The sequence below is a fragment of the Papaver somniferum genome, chromosome 3 (assembly GCF_003573695.1).
Source record: "Papaver somniferum cultivar HN1 chromosome 3, ASM357369v1, whole genome shotgun sequence".
Classification (NCBI taxonomy): Eukaryota; Viridiplantae; Streptophyta; class Magnoliopsida; order Ranunculales; family Papaveraceae; genus Papaver; species Papaver somniferum.
In genome coordinates, this window is record NC_039360.1 from 31,388,360 (window position 1) to 31,400,328 (window position 11,969).

Sequence of the window (11,969 nt, forward strand, 5' to 3'; positions counted from 1 at the left end):
GTTGATGCAAAATGAAACCAGCAAAGAAGATCTAGCCTGTTTGAGTGTAGTTTTTTGTTTGTAGTTGCAGACTCTGTTGTTGTTTGTTTTTTCATGTGTGATGTGACTGAGGTGTTTGTGTGGTTTGTATTTCTTACACCTGAACAAAAAAGACTGTCAAAAAACTTGAAGAACAACCTAAATTTTCAGCATTTGTTTCTGTGACAGGCGTTATCGGATTTTAACGGATAAATATCCGTTATCCGATAGATTAACGTTAACGATATCGGTTTGTATTTTTGATATCCGCCGGATGTTAACGGATATCAGATACTCGATAATTCTTAACCTTAATTTTATCGGATTGTCAAATATCCGGCGGATATTTATCCGTTGACAGCCCTAGACACACTCACCTCAGGCGCACACACTATATCCTAACAGAATCAAAATGTTCTTCCTCACCTGACAGTTAAAGGACAGCCACATACTGGTGGACACGTAGCAGAAATACTGGTGGCAACTGGCGAGGATCAGCTGCTGACACATATATGCTCTAAAAATAAGATCGGGGAAAATCCGAGCCGGGAATACAAGCGACGATTCCGCAGCCTTGTCGAGTGGGTAATATTTAATACAACCATAGCACAATACCAATGTGCAGTGTAGGTGGACGGTGGATCTAAAAGGACGAATCACCTTTAGTGCTGATGGGGATGGTTGATTTTGTGGGACCCAAATGTGGAGCCAAAGTCAAAGTCACAAGTCTTTATCAAGTATTACTCATGTATTGGAGTAATATACTCCCTTCCTGCCAAATTAGAAGAGTTAGTTAGTTGGTTTTAAATTTTGTCTTATAAATAGATGAATTATCTCACTAATTAAGGGGAGTATTTGAGTCTTGTTAATAGGAGTGAAAAAATAGATTTGAGGAAGGAAAATTAAAAGTAGGGAACTAAAACTTATGAGGAGGGATTGACTCTTTCAGGAAGATGATAAAATATCTAAAATATCCTTAATCAAAAATTAGGTTTACAAACCAAACAAGACCCAATTAAAAATACACTTCGTGTTCTTCCTCCTATTGACCATTGTTATAAATCTATGATATGCGCCTCTCTGTTTCTTATTTGTGATTAAATGACCTCCAATAGACAGAACGAGGAGTGATCATTGATAAATAAGATAGTCCCCCGTATCAAAACTATTTGATTAATTATATGTAAACGTCACCCAACCCTATTAATCCAAATTAGAACGTGATGAAATACAGCGTACGTATAAGTGATTCTTAATCATCCGACGCCAAATAGAAAGCAATAATCACAGTAATGAGTGCAGGATAGAGAAGAGTTGATCTTTTTTTCTGGACGGAATAGATAAATGTGCAAAGGATCTTTGGGAAGAAGGGATTGAAAACGATAAGGTTCTTAACTATTAAGGGTAGGATGGGTAATGTGCAGCTATAATAAGTGTTCGGCTTTGACCATGAGTTGACTGCAATTTGGCCAAAAAAGTTCCCTTCCACAGATCCGTTCTTTCCCTCCTAATAACGGACTCTTATATTTGTTAAGTAGCTATTTTTAAAATGCTTTTAAAATTAAAAAAAACCGTGGTATTTTTTAAGAAATAAATCATTTCTATATTTTGCTACATTTAAAAGAAGCCTTATAAAAAAAATACTTAAACACACTCCCATTTCCTCATTCCCTTAAAAATTGTGCAAACTACAACAAGTCATCTAATTTGGGACGGAGGGAGTAGTACAACGTTACCATTTAAAAGAAGACCCCGTTTCTTGTAATGAATATTGACTACCAACATAAAAAGAAAAAAAAATGGAAAACACTGTCGATATCAATCTCAATAACCCTACAGATTTTGTTATAGAGAATTAAGGCGCGATCATGATTCACTAAATATCCTCCTGAATTATCTCATTCTTTCTACAGTAAAAACTTCATATATTGATACTCCATATATTAATAAATTCTATATATTAATGAAAAATCATGGTCCCAACTTGGACCAGTTATAAATAGTGATAAACTCCATATTTTAATATTAATATATTTTTGTAGACCCGCCATAAGGAATTTACCTCCATATATTAATATGTAGATCTTATTACATCAAAATTTAAGATAAAAAAAATATATGCAACCATAGTTGTTTGAGAGAATGATGTAATTTTTTTGATTGTTATCACATCTTTTGATTTTCATATGCGTAAGACCTCGTTACTACTGCACCTTCTTGTTGAAGCTAAAATATTTCCAACTTGTCAAGCATGTTTAAAGCTTCTTGTCAAGCAATTTTTTTTTGGTATATACCTCCCTATATTAATAAACTTCATATGATAATAATTTTGTGAAGTCCCAAGTCTATTAATATATGGAGTTTTTAACTATCTGTTTAACTTGTTTTGCCTCTTCAAAACTCTAATGTAATCTCATCTCAATCTTAACTTAGTTTATCACGTTTTAATCTTGTTTTAGTTCAATTGATAAATAAAATATCCGATTTTCTTTCCTGATGCAAAAATTCATCTCCACCCAATAAGGGTAATCAGTTTCGTGGATGTAAAATTTCTATCAAGAGTTAGGACCGAAAGCAAAAACTTTTGAATTTAGAACTCAAAATTTCTTTGCTCAGTTTACAACTCTCTGATAACAAATAATATTCGAAAAGAATCATACTATAAACGAAAGAAATCGGAAGAAAACTACACTAGTTAAGAGAGAAATATATATCAGAGAAGGGAAGTTCATTTTTTTTTATTAAAGGATAACAGTGGAATTTTGATATTTATTAAAAAGAAAAACAGTTGAATATTATCCCGATAGGAATCCAAAACCCAACAAAAATAATAATAAATTAATAACTGGTATTGTGTATATGGGTACTAGGGTATGACCCGTGCCATAACGGCACGGGGTTTGGTCTGTCCTTCGTAAAATGATGAATGTTAAATTCTTAGCCAACTGTTCTTTTTGTGGTGAAGATATGTGATGTCTGAAATGAGACTGTTGTTTCTGGGTATGTCTTATAATTGGAGATTTGGTTTATTTTCCCGCTGTTATTAGCTGTGCATGTTATTTCTAGCTTATGTTATGCAAACTCATGTTATTAGCTTCCTCCTATAGGGGAGGTTGGGGATCGAACCCCTGTAATAGCATAAATCCTAAGTTAGACTTAGGTGTAGTTCTAGGGACCACTGTTCTGACCTATCAAAAAAAATTATCAATGTGTTATGTTCATGTGAAAACTGATAAAATTAGAGTAACATTGTGGAATACATCTAATGAAAATTATATAAAAATGTCGGTCATTGTACCCATAAACCAAAGAAACCTAGTTGAAAGAATAACAATCATAGTATGAAACCATACCACTGCACCAGAATAAAATTTGGAAGCACCAAAACTCATAATACTCGCTCAATAGAGATGTTTATTAATATATTATCGAAAAATTAAAAATTTTTCGTCCACCCAGTTAATACTGTGTCAATTGAAGAAAATCAAATCAAGTCCTAACCATTCAATATTTAAAAGGAAATAACCCAAAATATGTGGTTCATATTACCTTGAGATTACTGTCAAAAATATATATAATTCACTAATTTTTCCTCCTTATTTCTAAGGCTAAGTTCTATGAGCTAGATTGAGCTGCTAGATTGGCCAAAATGTATTGCAAATAAGAAAAAAAAAGTATGGTCTAAAAGTTAATACTAGTGCTTGCTAGTTTTCTTTCCTAATAAGTGCTCGTAATACTAGTGCTTGCTAGTTTTCTTTCCTAACAGTTATCTCGACGCTGAAGAATTCGGCCGTCGACGAATTTTCTAAGGAACAAATCGTACATCCAAGTAGAAAAATATCTTAATTTAATTGAAGTCAAAGGTATGGAATTTGAAGAGAATATATGGGAACAATCTATGAATATCTATCTACAGGTGGCGCACATGGACACGAATTAAAGAGAAGATTACATCTCAAAATGATTTTGGATCGTCCGTTTAAAGGGGAAAGATGATTTATTGGGCCCATACCTAATCTAGTTGTTTTGGGTTGCTGTAAAATCGTAGGATAACGTCGTGTCCAAGATGCAAGAAGTGACAACTGAACAGTGATGTTGACTGGGTCAAGCGCTGTTTGATTCGGTGTAAGGTAAATTTTCGTTTTGCGTTGTACCATTCAACGCCCAACGTTGTTTTATTTCGCTGCTAGATTAGCCAATCCATAGGATTTAGGAGATTACCCTAATCTAGTTGAGCCTAACGTGGACCGTTAGATAAAATGCTAGATTAAAAGTTCATAGGACTTAGCCTAACACAACTTTTGATACATGACACGGTGAGCCTCCAACCATTCTATATATCAACTCAAGTTCGTATTTCCTGCTTCCCAAGTTTTCATCACTGATGAGAAAGTTGTTAAGAATGATTGATATGCATGAGAACAAAAATTGTTAATGGTTTATTTACTAACAGAACCAACAGTTTAATTTTTTTAACCATTTTTAAAGTTTTTTTTTTGTTTTTTGCATGAAGATTTCATATCGGATTTACCCACTAAAATATAAAAACTCAATGAAATTCTAACATCAATAAAACAAACACTATACACTCAGTATCGATGCACTGAGCGGCTTCAATATCATGTCCCATCGAAAACTCCTACAGGCACCACCACATGAGAATTAAGTAAAATCGAAGGCAATAATGAATTAGCTGACGTCAAGGTCACATCTTAGGAACACAAATGAAAGAAAATAATTTGCATAGTCAAATTCGAGATGAATTACGTACTTTTACAGCACATAGCAATTTCCCTTGCGGCCGAACTTATTCCCGTGATAGGAATACATAAAACTGTGGTGCCACATCTGCAATTAAAGTTATAAAGTTCAAGTTTTATCAATAATATTCCACTTTAGATTTCAAAGGGTATCTAATCTAACCAAGGCAGTAGACACTTAGTTCTTATTTTTCCACAACACACTTGATGTATAATTGAACTTTTAGATTTTACATTGATTACCCAAACATAACGCCTCTGCCATTATAAGGAAAATTGAAATTAATTTGAAGAGTAATGGGTAGGGCTGTACATGGGTCGGTTTGGGTCGGGTTTGGCCTCACCCACCACCCAACCCACTGATGGTGGGTAGCAGAAGTTATCATCCACAACCAACCCAACATAACAATGGGTCGGGTGAAAGCCGACCCACATTACAACGGATTGGATCGGGTGGGTGGTGGGTTACCCACCATAAAATACACATTACAATTACATTGCATCAAAAAAAAAAGTTACAGACTTACCTAAGACTCTTACAGATGACAATTAAAGAACTGACCCCAAGTCAAGTGTAAACAAATGATAATTACAATTCAGAGAAGTAAGAAGTTGGTGCAAAGTTGCAAAGTGCGTACAAATTACAAGAAATGAGTTCAATTGTTCGAAGCTCAAAAGATAAAAGACTATTCAAGGAAGTGATTGAAGAAGTGAAGACTGAAGTGAAGTTAGCGATTTAGGTTTAGGCATTATATACACTACTTCAACGGCTGTGATTCATTTAGGATAGGTAATTTAAGGGTTAATATTAACTAAGAAATATTTAGGTGGGTGAGTGGATTGGGTCGGGTGAGGGAAGCTTTGACCCATAGTCGACCCACAATACTATGGGTTTTGATGTTCTGACCCATAGTCGACCCGCTCCTAGGTAGGTTGGGTCGGGTGTGGATAATTTCAGGCGGGTGTGGGTTGGGTCGGTGGGTTGAGTCGAGTTTGTGCAGCCCTAGTAATGGGATGAGCAGATAATTAGGGCAATGCAAAAAAAAAACAAAAAAAAAAACTGATGGCAAGTGTGATTGGATTGTACGAATATCTGTTAAATACTCTAATACAATCAAACCTCGATAAATGAATGACCTCGCCAAATAAATAATTTTCTCCAGTCCCGATTTTGGGCCAAGGTGATAAATGAATAACCTCGCTTAATGCATTAATGAATAAAAAAAATTGGATCCTTAAAGGACCTATAGAAATATAAACGAATAATCACTGAATTATATATAAAAAAAAACCAAAATACATAATCAGAAAATTTTACATGAAAAGATATGTATGAATGAACCCAAAAAAAAGCATATATGGTTGATTGTCTTTTTCTTCCACCCAAACTAAAATGCACCGTATCCTTAATTTTATGCAATGCTTGCACAATTTCTGGAATATTTTGCTCGTGTTGTAGCAAGTAATTTTTTAATGTGATCATCGCTTAAAAAGCATCTTTAGATTACACATTTGGTACGACGCTACTATCATCTGGTTCAGGATCATTCTCATTATTCATTACTGACTCAATAATTTTCGTCTGTTGGAGACTCCATAGCTGCATCATTCTCGTTAGGATAGTTCAAAAGATGTTCGATGTCCATCACATTTCTATAACGTAAATTAGAAATGAAACCAGTTAATTCAAAAGAAAATGAATGTTAATTGAATTATTGATAAGAATTTTAACCAATATTTCCTAGGTATACTTGTACATTTTCTCATATACAATTTAACTTCTTAATTAAGAAAATATTGTCTAAATGAATAAATATTCGTTTATCGATAAATGAATATATTTTATTCATTTATCGATAAATAAATATATTTTATTCATTTATCGATAAATAAATAATCCCACTAAACAAAAAAAAATTCTTGGTCCCGAGAGCATTCATTTATCGAGATTCGACTATAACCCACAAAAACCCAAAATATGATCTGAACGCATGTAATATTTCTGCATGTTCAAGAAACCAATGCATTTAGTTGGACCAACACTTACATTGTTAGAATCAACAATCAGCAAGTTCATCCCGTTCTTGGTAGCAGTATCTGCAATATGGTGAGCATCAGCGTAGAAAATAAAATAACATGAGTGAGACAAACTAAACCTCAATGTCACCTCAATTTCCAGTAACTTCAGTCTTATCGTTCCGTTCTTATCAGAATCGTACATCCTGAAAATATTCAAACTCATCTATTTTCAGCTTATGTATCCTAAATTCCTAACTAAAAGCAATTTGAAGAGTGAATAAAAATAAATAAATTAAAACCTAGTTATTTATTGAACAACTGATATAGAGAATCAAAAGCTTTCTGATTTTGACCAAGCCAAAATGTAAATTGGATTTCGAAACAAAGGCCCTAAAAAGTATAAAAAATCTAATGTTGATCAACCAAAATCAAAGAGTCATACCTGGGATATTTAAGGTTCTATTACTTTGTGGGTTCTCTTTCTTTGTGGGGAAAGATTTGTTCTTTTTCTTTGCGGGTTCATATTTAAGGTTATATTACCACTTTGATTTCTATGAAAAGGCGAAACGATTGTTTTCTACATCCGTGAATTATATCATAGTAATGGCACACATTAATTGGATTGAAAGACATAATTAGGTCGAGAGTGAAACGTTTTTGATCTGTGGATGAATAAAGACTGTTCTTTATATGCCCAGACTGTAGATTTTCGTCCATTCGAAGAGAGTGAAAACACATATTAGGTGATCGATCAGGACCATTCTTTATGTGTCCAAACTATAGAGAGCCGTCGACGTAGGAAAACACTTCCCTTATAATATATATGGGAATATAAGTTAATAAGAGCCTTTATTAATATACCTTGTAAATTGATATCATAGGGTTCATAGCCGAACTGAAACAATTTTTATCCCAGCTTAAGGAATGGATTAAGGGTGCAAAAAATTCATGAGATAAAGCATTGGTTTAAGGCTTGGCCAAGGCCTGGTCAATGTAAATGCAACAGTGGCGCTGTCAAATACGACATTGTTTGCCATTGCTCGGTAAAAGAATGCAAGTGGTGCACTTAACATATGAAGCTGAGCTAAGCAGCATATCAAGCCATGATTGGCATGACTTTACTGGCATGTCGGCATCAAATGAGTTAAGTGCACGGATAAGATAAATGTAGCGCTAAGTTCGCTGCACATTGGCTCAGGCCAAGTTGAGTGTAGAGCGATGTTGGTTTGATGCATGGCAAAGCTCTTATGCTTATGGGGCGTAAAGAGTTAGAGAAGAAAGAAGAGTAAGACTTTCATTGCGTAAATCCTTAAGAGTGAAGGCATATGCATACTTTGATGCAAGTGTGCAAGGCTGAGTACTTGTTGGTAAAGTTGATACACTGAACCATAGAGTATTGCCGGTCATGTCCCATGGAAAATATTAGGCCGTTAAATGGGCATGTGACACATATCATCGTGTAATCTTTTTCGCGCAACTGCTATGGGTAAAAGCATAGGATTGTACCATTAGTGCAAAGGTCAAATTCAGAGTGGCACATTCAGAGTAAGTTTTTTATACTACTGTTATCTTATACGTGAATCTGAATGGTGCATTCATAAATTGCCATTTTCCTTCTTAGTTTTGTATATTTGTGTGTGGGTGAAAATGAATCATGTAAGATTTAAGATGTGAAAACATCCAAATTGAGACAAAATCATAAATTTTCAAAGCGAAATTCAACAATATTATACTCCGTTCGTTTCTACAAAATAGGTTTTTGGTTTGCACAAATATTAAAAGAACTAATTATTATAGCTACTTTTTCATACTTTTTCATACTTTTTCTTAATTTATCCTTGGTCTCATTGATTTGATATTAAAGAAAAAATTGAGAGAGAAATGGTCCCCTCTTTGTATTAAGAGAAAAAAGAAAACGATTGGTCCCTCCATGGGTAAATTAATAAACTAAGGGCAATTCCTATGGTAATGTTCAAATAAAAATGTTTGTTGAGCCACGTGGATGGTCTGATAATATTTTGCACTATGGAAAATAAGTGGGCGACTGATAGTTAAGCGCGAGGATGAATGGCTGGCGCTGGCGCTCAATGTTCGGACGCTAGCGTTCCAAGTTAGAGCGCTGGCGCATCTGGGAAAAACGCGAGAGGGTGTTACAACGACGCCGGTGTTTGTGTCAAGACCGCTAACGACTACTTTTGAACAGACACCGAAACGGCTAGTTTCTACCTCCATAAATATGGCTTGAGTTAGATCTCACAAGTTCACAACAATCTTTCATTCGATCAATCTTTTCTTTCAATTGCTTTCAATTTTCAACCATGAATTCTGATTTTGATTCTTCTGAGGAAGATATGGAGATGAATGAAATGTTGTATGAAGAAGATGAAGAAATGTGTATGGAGTTTTTGCGTCAAATGGATGAAGATGCAAATCAAGATAGAAGAAGGCGAAATTTTATGTTGCAATTATAATTCGGGATCATACCAAAGTCTTTAGAGTCATATGAAGTTGCGACTAGAAGATGGGCGTGGAGAGATCGACATTTTTACCATGAAAGTTTATGCATGATTATTTTAATCATGATTGTGTCTATTCCGATGAGGATTTTCAGCGACGATTCTGCATGGGGCAGAACTTGACGCAAAGGATTATTGCCGAGATTTGTCAGGTACAACCTTTGTTTAATTATCAGTATGATACACGACATGTACGAGGCTTTAGTCCAGAATAAAAGGTCACCGCGACCCTCTGTATACTATGTTACAGGGTACCAGCGGATTCCACAGATGATTATATCCCTATTAGGAAAACAACCGCCTTTAGGTATCTCAAATTGTTTTGCGAAACATTAGTCGATCATTTTGGTCCAACCTTTTTAAGAAAGCCTACTCAAGAAGATGTTCAAATAATAACCGCAGAAAATACCAGGAGGGGTTTCCAGGAATGCTAGGTAGTCTTGACTGCATGCACTTGACGTGGCATGCATGTCCGGTTGAATGGGCAGACCGATATAAGGGTCATTATCCAAAACCAACTGTAATTTTGGAAGCTTCAGCTACTTATGATTGTTGGTTTTGGCAATTCCTTTTTTGGACTCCAGGGTTCAAATAACGATCTCAACATTTATTATAAGTCATCATTGTTTGAAGATCTTAAGAATGGGGTCGCTCCGCACTATAATTTCACCATCAATGGTCATCACTACACTCAGAGTTATTATCTAGAATGGTCAACTATGGTTCAAGCTTATAAACAGGTAGGTTTTGGACCGACGTCTTCCAAAGATATAAAGTACTTTAACACTCAACAAATGAAATGCAGAAAGGATGTTCAACGCACTTTTGGCATACTGAAAAGGAAGTTTGCCATCGTAGCTGGGCCGACACGCTTTTTTGATATTGAAGAAATGAACAAAATTATGCTGACTTATATCATTCTGCATAATATGGTCATTGAAGAAACAAGGCGTAACCCAACCTGGACTAGTTTTCCAGATGAATATTTAACCAAGAATCTTGTGGTATAGCATGGGCGTCCGACAAGAAAATATAGACTTGCCACTGACAGACTCCAAAACCGGGGAATCTATGGACAACTAAGAAAAGATTTAACCAAGCACCTTTGGGCTTTAAAGGAGAAGGAGACGATGCTCGGGGGCGAGGCAGAGGGAGAGGGAGATATATGTTATTTTCAACTCAGTATTGTTGTTTGTTTTAATTAATATTTTTTTTAATTTAAAGTTGTTTGTTTAAACGACTACACTTAAAATTAAAATTGAGGCAATTATATTAAAAATAATTTTAAATAAATGAGTACGATTAAATTAAACTAAACTAAACTGAATTAAATTAAACTTGATGCAATTTTACAAGTGGTAAGAAAGGATTCGATAATCTGACTATTTTGAAGGCTTGGTTTAAGACAAATAAAAGAAAAACTAATAAATTTTTATTTCCGTTACCAAGGAGAGATGAATCTAGGGTTTTGGATTCTACTAATTCTGATGCTTGTAAAATTAACAATTTAGTATCTCAAACAATTACTCATAAAATACTCAAAACCATGTCGAACCCAATCTCAGGTTTTGGAAAATGAGACGTTTAAAATTAATCATGCGACTCTCGTCGTTACACAAAAATATAACCTCCTTCGCTTATAAAAGATCGGTAGAAACTACCCAAAACAATTAAAATGAAGCATTTATAGAAGAGAAATTATTAGTCATGAATATGACAAATAATTGAGTAATTATTGTCTAAGAAATAAAACATTAAATATTACCCATCAAAAAAAGTTTCTTCCTCCACCCTAGCGGAGAAATTACTCCATTATTACAAAAGAGAAATTAAAACAAAGAAATAAAAAATCTCTTGTTTCGCTCAGACTCCCGACCTCATTTTATCTTGCATCCATAGGGTATTTATAGATTTCAAAGGAAATCACTTTCCTTTTCTATTTACCACTACCACATCATCGCCCAATGAGAATGCGCCACATGTCAGGACAATGAAAAATCTCCCACGAAGAATGTGCCACGCGTCGAATAATATAATTCTCATGCAATTACGATTTTATTTATTTGGGAATTACTTATTCTTTATTAACTCCAACCATAAAGAATAATATTCTTTCCATACTCTTTAAATATCTATCTAATATCTTGTAAATGATGTCGATATAATGGGCTCCACACTTTCCACACTCCCATATCCAAATAATTGGACCAAATGAAATAATTCTCCATCTTCTTCCTTTTGGACCTAGTCCATTAAATTATAAATCACTTCATTTCCTCCATTTTACGAGCGGAATTCCACATCTTAGTCCATTGAGCTTTATTTCCCAAAAACACCTACAAATACACAAAATAGCAAAATAAGTACAAATTTGAGCACCAACAATATAAAAAATTGAGACAAATTAGACACATAATGCGACTATCAAATACTCCAAACTTATTATTTGCAAGTCCTCGAGCAAAACTAATAAAATAAATTCCTAACTCACTGTCGCAGGCATGGCGATTACATTTAGCGTATGCAATAAGCCTTTAAACCCCTAGGTGTCCCTAGTGGCCGAGTTATAGTCTCGGGAGGGTTTACAAGAGATGTACCCACAAAACCTTTAATCCAAACCCTAGCTACCTGTGAAGAATTCAGGAACGACACTAAA